Below are 12,303 nucleotides of genomic sequence, written 5' to 3' on the forward strand. Positions count from 1 at the left end.
TTTTTGACTCAATGAAGATTTCACTCATGTATCTGAGAGCAAAGCTGAGCTCATTTAAAGATTATCCAATATTTTTAACATATAAAGTGCTATATAAATGATTAATATTATTACTACTATCCAGCATCCCATGGAGAGCTCTCACATTGAAGTCGATAGAAATTCTGCATTACCAGCAGCAGAATCACACAAGTCTGAGACTACAGGTACAAGAATGACATTAAACAGAACATAACTATTGAAAATATCTTAAATTAATTAAGGCGTTGGCACAGGCAGAAGACATTGAGTCCTCTACAAAATCTAAAAAAGACAGAAGTAGAAAACGCTTAGAAACTATCTCTCAATTTTTTAAGTGAAACTCATTGGGTTTACTCATTTTTATGCAAGTTTCAAATGAACTGTTAAAACTGAAATGTTTTTAAACCTGAAACAGTTTCAAATGTTCTGTATTTCTATGATGTGCACTGATGTGTGCTTACGCAGTACATTTCAGTCATGCTCCCATTACATTTAACCATGGATGAGTGATCTGGATTTTGGGATTCCTATAAACAATCTGTGATTCACTTATGGTACAAGTCCAAGCCATTCCATTATTTTGATGTTCTCAGAGCTGCACAAAGGGTGTTTTCAGTTATTCTGACAGTAAAATATAGCAAACTTACTTTCTGAGTTTTGAGGGAGCGGGACAGTTTAATAAACTTTTTTTGTAAATATGCCATGTAGCCTAGTTCCACACTGCTCAAAGTCTGCCTGGATTACACCATGCCATACCGCAACAAACTACAGTAGTCTTGCATACCCAGGCTACTCAGCCATCACTAGAAAAATGCATATGCATTACTTGATATCAGCTCTTAAATTGTATCTCAAACCTTCCTTCTGCACCTTTGTGAAACCATCCCTGTGCGTGGAGTAGAGACAATCCAACAAAGCACATTTCTCCCGCCACCTATCACAGCTTTTCCGTGCACTACCAGGCAGTCTGCAACATTCTTTGCAGTGCCCACCCAACAACATATGACTGTTACATGCACCTACTGTCTTATTAACAACAGTAAAGCCATTGGAAATGGCTAACTGACATAATCATTCTGAAGGTCCTAGTGACATGCAACACTTCAGAACTCAGCTGGCTGTGAAAAGAGATGCATTTTTTAAGTTTCCCCTACAATGTGTAGGAAAGTTTAAAAATCTAGTGTTGACAGATCAAAGCACATAGGATAGATTCAAACTTCAAGCACAAAAGTAGGCGCTCTAACAGCAATTTATGTATCCAATTAATGAGAAAATTAAACTTTTTCTATCTACAGTACAGTTTTAACATGTTCATATTTCTATTCTCACCCACCTGAGCCCAGAACAAAAGCATGTACTTCCTCTGCTGATATTTTTATTCCACTATTAATCTTTCTTCCAATGGCTAACTACACTATATTTTTTAAAAATAGAGTTTTGAGTAATAGAAAAGGAATTAACAGGATAACACTCTATTCCAAGTTGCCTGGATAACAACATTAATATACAGTAATTATACAATTAGTTGTAACATTAAATTCTAGTTATAGCAGAGTGATTACTCGGCAATTATAAGAAGTATGTAATTACTCAATAATTAGGAGAAGTATGTAATTACATAACCATTTTATTCAGCTCAAAAATGAACTTGCAAATTTACAATGAGATAGACAACACAGCAGTTCAAAATTTTTTATTGCTTTTAATAAAAAGCTGAGGAGTACTTGCAAGGTTCCTAACCTGAATTTTACACAGACAAAAGGTGTTTTATCCCAGTTCCCAACCAAGCAACTTACTGCTACTGGCAAGTAAAATATTAGAAGAACATTTTTAAAATGCAGGTCTTGCTGGGGGTGAGTTGCAATATGCAGCTTTACCACTTCTCACTGCTTAAACTTTGCTTTCAGTGGGCTGGAAAATGCAGACACATAGGTTCAGGCTGACAGAACGCGATACGGCGATAACCATGTCATATCACTCTATGCCATTCCTGCCTAGACTGCTTCAGTGTGGACCCTATTTGTGAGTATAAGTGGAGGAGGCCTCTTTTTTTCCATTCTTCTTATATATTTTTCTCTCCGTCCTGCTCACAGGTCCTACTGCAGCTTACCAGCAAGCCTGCTGCAGACCTAAACAGCAGCTGCTTCACACACTGGTAAAGTCCTGAGAGACTTCTGTTTTACTTGAGACAAGTGGTTTCCACCAGAATACCTCCTTGTTCCTGCACATTTCTGCCTTGTAACTCCTGCCATGAATAGTCACCAGCAGGCCAACAAGCAAGACCCCCTCAAGACACAGCTCACATGAACAGCCTAAGGAGGCAGAAAAGTAACTCCTCGAACTGGCTCACCACGTCTTTCAACATTTAAGACACACAAGCACCCATATAAAAAAAAATAATTCAGATGGAAAGGAGCTGAAAGCCACTATCTCCTATAACCTCTTAAAATAAACTAAACCCTTTGCAGACATGAAAGGCTTCCCCATGCTCCTTAAACTTTCCATATTTTTGCATCACAATGACTTTGTTCTTTTACTAGTCTTCCTGCTCATAGGGCTTTTCATATTTCCCCCAATGTTTCTGAGGGACTACTTTGACTAAATCCAGTATTGGAGACAAACCTGTACCGTTCTCAGTTTATTCCTAGTTTATACCAGATCAAAGTACCTCAGTTTTTCAGAAAAACATTCAAATGAAGAAATTAGGGTAAAGAATATACCTAAACATAAAAAAAATACACATACTTGAAGCACAGCTGAGTAATAAAACATACTCACATTACAAAATATACACAAATACACATTCCATTCAAAATCCTTGTTTAAAAGTGCTGAGCTTCACCCAGCACTCTAGGTGGTGAGTATGTGTCTAAAGGTTCACTATGGTTTTGGGTGGACACTTTGAAGGGGGCTTCCAAGCAGATGCGCATTCCTGTTGCTGAGTACCCCTGTAAATAGGTGAATAAAGCTGCTGTGGGTTGGTGGTGCGTAAATTACTGCCGTCGTGGGTCCGTCATCCTATGGGGTTCACTAGATTGAAATAACATAAATGGGTATCCTTTTCCATTCTTGTTATAATCATTGTCACAAGAATTTTAATGCCTCATATATTCCATAATTTTTTTCTGTGTGCTGTACTGCTCTGACCTTTTCAATATTCTGTAATTTGACTGGCTGGCGATTTCAAGTTCTCTCCTTTTTACAGCCTTATTAACTTGTGGGGAAGAGGTGAAATGGACAGCCAATCAGAATACATAATATTGCAAAGGTCACAGTAGTACAGTATAGTATCAGCAGACACAGAATACTGTATATTAGTCATTAGCGTTCTGATATCTTATTCATGTGACAAAGGTTGTAAGGAGCACAGAAATGGTACAACATGAAACCATTCTCATGACAAAGACCGCAATGAAATAAAGACATAATACAAACTAAACGCATTCATCTCACATTTAAAAATTCCTTTTCTTTCCAGAATTTGCCACATTGAGAGGTATTCTTTTCATCTGGATCAAAATCAGTGTTTTAAAGCAAAAAGGTAATAAATTGAGATGTTTCCTTTTTATATATTAAACAGAAAAACTTCATGTTTCATATGTGTGGGCATACTGCTATTACTACCATTGCATTTGTGATTATTAAAGTAATAAGATCAAACATAACAAGTCTAATGTGTTGGTATTGCAAATGCACTGACACAACTATGCTGCTGACTTCAGGAAGCAAGGAGGCCATGCTACTGAGAAGTATTACTGAGTGCTCACATGCTTTTCTTTTCCTAATCAAGAGTTAGCCATCAATATCTAGAAAATATCCATCAATGATCAGCTTCCTTATACTTCTCTGTATTCTTATGGGACTTCAATAACGGAGCCACCTTTGCAAAACAGATTTCTACCTCTTCCTATCTGTGGTGTCCTAGAAATTGCCTGACTGCTCATCTTACCCCCAAGATTTGACTGAATGAAAATGACGTAACAGAACCATAGTTTTTGAAATGCAGAGAGATTTCCACCCTAAAAGGGTACTTAAGCCTAAAACACTTAAATCTTACTATCGCAAATGTTTAATGAGCTATTATTTTCTTTCAATATCACTATTTCAAGATAATGTGAGGCTTCGATCACAAAAGTACACTACATAGTGTGCTACTACATAGCAAAAAGTATGCTCTGAGTGAGTTTAAGGCTTTATGTCATGCTCTGAAAAATTACCAATCTATACTGCTTCCGTTATGTATATCCCGATAACTCTTTTACATTAGAAAGCATGTTGCTCTACAATATTCAGACATAAGCAGAACTATTATCACTGTAGAAGACTACTCAAAGAATAAAAGTAGCAAAAATCCAGGTCAAAAAACAGTACATAAGACTACCTAAAGAATTATACAAAGATTACTTTGTTAATCAGCACACAGTCATTTTTACTCCTGCTTTATTTGTGTGTGAGCATACAGAGGTTAAGCATGTTATCTTGGGCCACAGAAAAAGTGAATGTCAGAATAGCAAAATAAAAATGAAACAAGAACTCACTTTTTCACCCCTTTTCTCTATCCTTCTCCCATACCTCATCCGCACTGTCCACGAGTTTCTGACCCTGTACTGTTTTCTGACTCTTTGGTATCACGTCTTTCTGGGGGAAATTCTGTGAACATGCACACTTCCTCCTCTGTAAGATCATTCTTTTGTCCATTAGTTTTGCTTATTCTTCAGCCTCATTAACTTTCACACAAGCTATTCCTTGCCTCCCAGCTAAGATCTTTCTTCTCTACCTCTCTCCCTCTTTCCCTTTCCTGCTGTTTCTAGTGCAGTATTCAGAATGAAAAATGTGACTTTCCATTTGTTTGATTATCCCAATAAAAAAACCAGCTAAAAATCTTTCTTGCTATTATTAGTGACTCTCTTTTCCTAATAACTGTAATAATGAACCATTCTTCAATTCTTAAACTGGTTTAACAATTGTTAAAGTGGTTTCTGTGCTTTGATGCCATACCCTTCTTTTCAACAGGTTTTGGAGGTTTTGTTATGTTTTGCAGAGAGTTTTGATTTTTTTGTTTGTTTGTTTGTTTTAGGGTTTTGTTTTTGGTTGGAGTTTGGGGGTTTTTGGGTGGTTTTTTTGTTTGTTTGGGTTTTTTTGTAGATGAGTACACTGCCAAATTTGTGCTTTAATCTCCTGAACCACCATTGTTCCTCTGCTCATGAGTTGACAGATGTGTTGTTCGTAAGGATGTATCGTGGTCTCAGTCCATCAAACAGTCCACAACTTGAAGACTCTCTTATCACAGGAAACCTTCATTCATATCCTCAGTTGCTGGATGAGGCAAGATGGGTAATTTAAAAGTACCATGCTAAACTGGAAAAAAACTATGAATCCAAAATATTCTTATTCCTGTAAATAAGGAACAGTTCACATTATCTGCACTGAAAAAAACTTAAGTTTTTCCTTTTTTCCTGTAAAACAAAGTATTTAGTTTTAAGACTAAAAAATAATAAAAAAAAAAAAAAACCAAGAGAAAATTTCTTATGGCCGCATACAGCAGAAATCTGAAGGCTCAAAGACCCATATGTAGTTTGACTGTACTAAAGATATTTCTTCCATAGCTCAGTGTCCCTCACTTTAAAACAAGCAAAGGCACCTTCAGTGACTTTTCACAGACTTAAATTTGATACAGCCATCCTACGCATTCTGTACATCTCAAGACAGTCTATGCTGAACATTCTGTCTGTCACTCTGAGCTGGCCTCCAGCAGAGGCTGGGGGCTGATACTGGAAAGTTCCTTTTCTTCTTTGAAAAAGACACGGATGCCCCGGTACACAACAAGCTGGACATGACACAGCAACGACTCCTTGTAACAAAGGCAGCCAACAGCCTTGAGGGCTGCATTAGGAGGACCATTGCCAGTAGGTCAGGGGAAGGGATCCTGCCTCTCTATTCAGCCTTGGCGAGACACATCTGGAGTGCTTGTCCTGTTCTGGGCTCCCCACTACAAGATAGATACGGACTTTCTGGAGTGGAGTCCATGCAAAGATGGTTAAAGGCTCAAAGCATCTAGCACACAGAGACCCGAGATTGTTTAACCTCAAGAAGAAAAGGCCTAAGGGGGGGCAGGATCTTATCAATGTGTATAAATATCTGATGTGAAGATATAAAGAAGCCAGATGCTTCTCAGCATTATGTAGCAACAGAACAGGGGGCAATAGGTACACACAGAAAATACAAGAAATTACATTTAAACCTAAGAAAAAAAGCTTTTTTACTTTGAGGTTGATCCAACACTGGAACAAGTTGCCCAGAGAGGTTGTGGAGTCTCCATCCTTGGAGATATTCAAAACCCAGCTGGACACTGTCCTGAGCAATGTCCTCCAGCTAACCCTGCTTTGAGACGGGGGTTTGGACTGTCTCTATATGTGCTCTCTGACCTCAGCTGTTCTATGATTCTATGAAAATTTGCAGAATACTTCAAGAACCCTAAGGCAAAGCCTGTGCCTGTCAGTAGAAAAAAGCAATTAGTGTTACAAACACAAAGGAATGTGCATTTATAAGCTCATTAATTCTATGGACTGAGATATGAATAAAGCCCACATCTTGATGGGGGAGCTCATACAAGAAAGTTAGCACAGGTCCCATGGATAGTTAATGACTGCAGCCAAATTAGCCTCTGTCATGATGGTAGGCAGAGAAGAATGTTTGGTGCGTGGTCTCATCTACCCTTGAGCTTCCAGTACAATGCCATGAGGCTTCCAACTTAAAAACTCTGTAATTATAGATGAAACTATCAAGAAGAAACTTTTTGTATTTGAATTACTGGTTTAGGTTTTCTCATTACTCTTTCACAAACATAGAAATGTCCACTGAGTCTTGCAACTGAGTCTGTCTCATTTAAACCTTCCAGTTAAGATAGTGTATTAAGTACAGTGTTAAATCTCTGCTGTAAGTATATTCATTTGTGTTGTAACTCACTGTGCTGCAACACCACCAAGGGGCATCAGTCCTGGACCATCCACACACACCATACTAAGTGTTGTAAGGACACACTGTTAAGAACTCAGTCCATGACCTAAAGAAATCATCAAATAGGGTGAGGCCGCCCAACTCTGGAAAGCATTCTACAAGTAGAACCAACTTTACATGGATTTCACACAAGTTTCCCGTGTCCAGGTGCTCTTATCTGAACATGAACATGAAAAAGTGTCCCAGCACAGTTTAGTAGCCCAAGTGGCATAACATCACATTGCCTATTGAATGACCAGAAGGCATCAAACAGAAAAAAAACATTTGCTGTACTTGTGTTGTTAAGCTGATGATACAGCATGTAATTATTGATTTCATCCATTTTGACTGAGAGGTTTTATAGACAAATGATGAGACTTTATAAAGTTTACTTCACGAAAGACTTTACACTCTAAAATATTTCAGACACAGTTAGCTTTAAAATCCTCAAGTTTGTTTTTCCATGGTTAGAACATTCTTTCTTTAGCTGCAGCAGTACATAAATGGAGATTACCACAGTATCTGGTTTCTGAATCTATGCCCATAATTCACGGATGCCAATAAGAATTTTCCATTCTCCAGGGACAGTATCAGAAGGAGACTAGCAAAACACACAGAGCAGAACTGGGAGTCTCAAATCCATAATCAAATATCTAGATTGATTGTGTCACTTGCACTTGTATTGATTTCAATTGGAACAGCTGACCCAAGGGAATAATAAAAATGTGGAATAAAACTGATTTATGAGAACAAAATAAATCCTTTTGTGAGTGGTAATGAATTGGTACTATTTAACCCTTTCAATCACAAAGGGAGAAGACTATTTATTTTTTCAGAATGCTGAGCTAGCTGAAAGAAGTCATATAAAAAAAGTCAATACTGTCAAATGCCATTACATTTAGTTGTAATACTTTGGAAGGAATGAAGCCCTAAACTTGATCTAGGATTTTTATTTGACATAAGACATTCTTTTGGCTTTTCCAGTCACCCTACATGAGGCATCATAAATGATGCACTTGTAGATTGAAAGAACCACAGAATCACTCAGGTGAGTGTGTGTTGTATGTACTTACAGAGTTGCTCTGTCTAGCCTATTCAGTGCAAAAACACAAACAGCCACACCAACTGCATGTGATCATCTCTATAAAAGGATGACCTATCATAGTATCTTGTTCTTTCTGGTATAACACTAGAAAATCACATAGTCAAAACCTAATTTGAGCCTCCCACCTTACACAGTTCAAACAATCTTAAAAAAAAGCTTGTCAAATCCCAGTTTTCAGCATGCTTTCTTTACCTGAGAAAACAGATGGGTTCTACATGAGTCTCTACAGAGAAATATATTTGTTTGAAATGAACACATACAATATCCAAACAAAATTTCTTCACCTGCAGAAGCTCTAGTCAGATTACATATATTTTTAGGGTCATATATTTACATCACTGACACTAATCCTTTTGTGTCCGATGTCATAAATTGTTTTTTTTTCATGTAGGATTTACGATATATATCTAAGCCTGTCAACATAGCTTTCCCAGCCTTCATGTGGGTTGAAAACTCTGGAAGACATTCATTAACTAAAAGACTATTTTACAGGAGAACTGATTGGAAAATTCCCTTTTACTCAATATTGTTTACCAGTGCCATTTCCAGAAGATTGCTGCTATTCCCTAGACTGTTCGAGGGGAGCAGGGATAGTCTCCGACACTATCCTACTATTGGCAGTCACTAGGAATTTCAGCCTGTTAAGAACCAATACTACATTCCTCAGAGAAATAGGGTCCTACATATCTACTTTATAACATGAAAACCAATAAATCATGCAGTACAGTACAGACACAGACCAACGTACGTGTGACAAAAACATAACTATGTTAATAGAGAAATGCAAAAGATCAGTTAAAACACTATCTACAGTCTGATGCTAGAGTCCAATTTAGAAATTAGGAAGATTGCTTTCATTTTGCTTTCCGCTGAGTCACCTGTACAAAAGGATAGAAAAGAAAAGCATACCTGGTGCTGAAGGAAATCATGCTAATAGATGGTGTATTGTGAAGCTGTTCAAAATCTACCGAAGCATGACTAAACATTACCCAATAATCACCTTAAAGCGCATGCAAACCTAAGAGCTTTCTAGACATGCGAATCAAACTTTAAATGGTACATTACTCCATGCCAAAATACCTCTAAGTCCTGCTCTAGTGAAGAGATTAAACATGACTATTTGAAAATGGATCATGCATCCCTTCCTGCCCCCCCCCCCCCCCCAACATCTTTAGAAGCAGTGATTTTTACTAGTGAGGTCTATAGCTAAAACTAAGGAGACAGACAAAATGAGGGAGGAAGGGGATGAAATATGAAAAATCTCCTCGATGGCTGACTTGGAAAAGCAGCTAAGGGCTCCCACAAAAGCATCCTACTTTGGGAGTAAGGAGAGTATCTCTCTGGTACAGCAGGTGCAATGACAAATATGCCAATGCTGTTGCTCACAGTGGGATGATGATTTTTTGCCATGCCGTCCCTCTGCCACTACATGCTCTCCTTTGGGAATTGCTCAAACTCCCTGTTGGTTGTTCCCATTTATGATGCTATTTGTGCTGTGTGCCGTAGTGCGAGTGTTGTATACTGATTGGTCATTAAACATCTGTGTACATGTATAAATGGAAAATATTTCTCAAGCATTTAAATTACTATAATCAACTTTGTTGTGTACGAGGTTTTGGGAGGTGGAGATCTGGTGGGGAGAAGCAATTCTCACAGCATCACAGCTGCTCCCATGAAGATCCACTACAACATCACCACTGGGGTTTGCAAATGCAAGGCCATGAGAAAAATAATCCAAGAATAACAGCACGAGAATTATAACAGAAAATAGTTTTGGAGAGGCTCTGGAAAACCCTGCCTTAGCACCTTCAGGGTCCTTAGCATCAGTAATATTAAGGCACTAAGGTACATTAGGCATTGTGCAACATCATACAGTATGACAACGGAACTGATTAAATATTTGTCTATTACAAAGGTAACCAGTAAATTACCAATATCATTAATAGCACAGTTTCTTCAGATTCACATTCCTTTTGAAAACTTTACCCTTATTTAAAACTTAAGAATCTGTACTCTCCTTGGGCCATCTTCTTAAAGAAAGGATTATTTTTTCTTTTAGTAATGTCAAATGTAGTGTGTCTATCATATTAAAAACCAAACAAACAAGAATTACTACTAGGGAATTCAGGTTGCAGAATGTATAGAGTTGCTGTGCAATCCTAAATTATTGGAGTAAAGTTGGAATGACTTTTTCTGTCCTTAATAGATAAATGGTCTGTCCCTGGCACAGGAACACATTATATTATGAACATCTTTGGTAAATGACTAAGTGCAGGAAGAACAGTTCAAGTATTTACCTACTATGGAAAAAAAAACCCAGATTTTTTTGGTATCAGCTTGTTGAATGTTCAGCTACATGAGAGGAAAGGCTTATTAAATACTCAACAACAGGGAAAAAATTAGCAAGCTTTTGAAGAGATAGCTTGTCTTGAAAATAAATCATATGCTTTGATTAAACGTATGGAATGACTATACTGCCATTTTTGTAAAAGAATTTTTCTTGCAAATATTAAAGCATATCTGAATTTGTATTTATTGTCAGGTATTGCATATTCAGTTGCAGCAACTGTAAATACAAATCTATACTTAGATATCTATATTTTGAGGTAATAATGCAAACCACCACATCTAAAAAATTCCCTATGAAAATTGGCCAAACGAGTCTCTCTGTTTTAATTTTTTAGTTTTAGTAATTTCTGAAACACATTTAATTCTCAAAAACTGTTGTGCTTTTTTTAAATTGTCAGATCTAAATGTAAAACACTTACCTCCTCTGCATCTTTAAAGATAACATCCCAGAGAATTTTCATTCCGTGTTCTCAACCCTTCAACACAAGACAGGCTTGGAACTTTAAGGGGCTTCAGCATTCCTCTGCCCCCTTCTGTTGGCATCTGCAGGTGGGATGTCTTCCCCCAGCAGACATTGCTTTTATGCACTAGCTTGATTCTTAACGTTCCCTGTTTGAATACTGATCGAAGAGTGTACTGAAAGCACTGTGTCCAGTCAAGATTGCAAGTGGAACCTTCTAATAGAAACCAAATTAATAGATGGTCTGTGCTTTTTGTGTATATATGTGCTATTTGTGTATATATAGTACATATTAAACTAAAAAGATTAGATTAAAAAAATTCTAATGTATATACGTGAAAGTCAACTTGTTTATAGACATAGCTTTTTTTCCTTTTATCAGAAAATGCTGTATTCTGCTGTCAGAATTCTCCAGTTTACCAAGAGAATGAATAGGCTGCAAGGAAGCTTTCTGGTACAGTATCTCCAAATTAGCTGTTCCAAGATAAATAATTTTCCCTTTACAAAAATACCAGACAAACTACATTGTTGAAAAGTAACAACCTTGGACAATATGTCAACAGCAGAAGTTACAAAAATTAAAAAAGAACAAAACCACACAAAAAAATAAAACAAAACCAAAAAAACCCAAACCACAAAACCCCAAACTAAAATGTACATTGATTCCTATATTCATGAGCAACACAGTTCTGTGTAAGACCCTGCAACTTTGTGCTGTGAAACTCCCTGAGGACATATATTTAATTAAGGATTCTCTTTATGTCAAACTTGCATTCAAATGCATCACAACATCCAGGGGACTACAGATTTGGATTCATTTTGTGCTAATGCAGTCATCTGACACAGGTAGGAAGATAAGAATTTCCTCCAATTCTCTCCTCTGGAAAAGAGGTAATACCTGATTCTTCCTGTACTAGAACTTAATTTCAGATATCCAGATGCAATTAAAAATGACCCTGTACTTAATCTAAACCACCCTGAGGATAAATAGGGCTGAACGAGGAAACTACTTGAGGGAAATAAGCCTGACTCTGTCACCTTTCTTTCCCCCTCAAGTCCTCTTGAGAATTGGAAGTGTATCAGATAATAACAAGAACTTTAACTCCTCTTAAAGAGAGAAAAGCTGTTTGTGATCTGGTAGTATTAGTATTTCATGCCTTGGACTAACCAACTGCAAACCAAATGCCTCTTTAAGGCTTCTTCCAAGGACGCACCGGGACTTAAATGACTTGAGGCAAAGCAACTTGTCTTTGCAGGAGAACATGTTGTTGCCTGAGTGTTGCAGAATTGGGACAGAGCCCTCAATTTCTAAAATCATATTTGATCCACATGTGCAGTTTCCGGGAACACTTTTCTGGAAAATGTACCTGTA

At 37.4% G+C, this 12,303-nt stretch overlaps 1 protein-coding gene across 1 annotated transcript in view; it reads right to left on the reverse strand.

Annotated features, from left to right (window-relative positions):
* Window positions 1-12,303, reverse strand: part of USH2A (usherin) — a 390,912-nt gene that overhangs the window by 160,005 nt on the left and 218,604 nt on the right. The gene's annotated exons all lie outside the window — the stretch shown is intronic.

The sequence above is a fragment of the Falco rusticolus genome, chromosome 12 (assembly GCF_015220075.1).
Source record: "Falco rusticolus isolate bFalRus1 chromosome 12, bFalRus1.pri, whole genome shotgun sequence".
Lineage (NCBI taxonomy): Eukaryota > Metazoa > Chordata > Aves > Falconiformes > Falconidae > Falco > Falco rusticolus.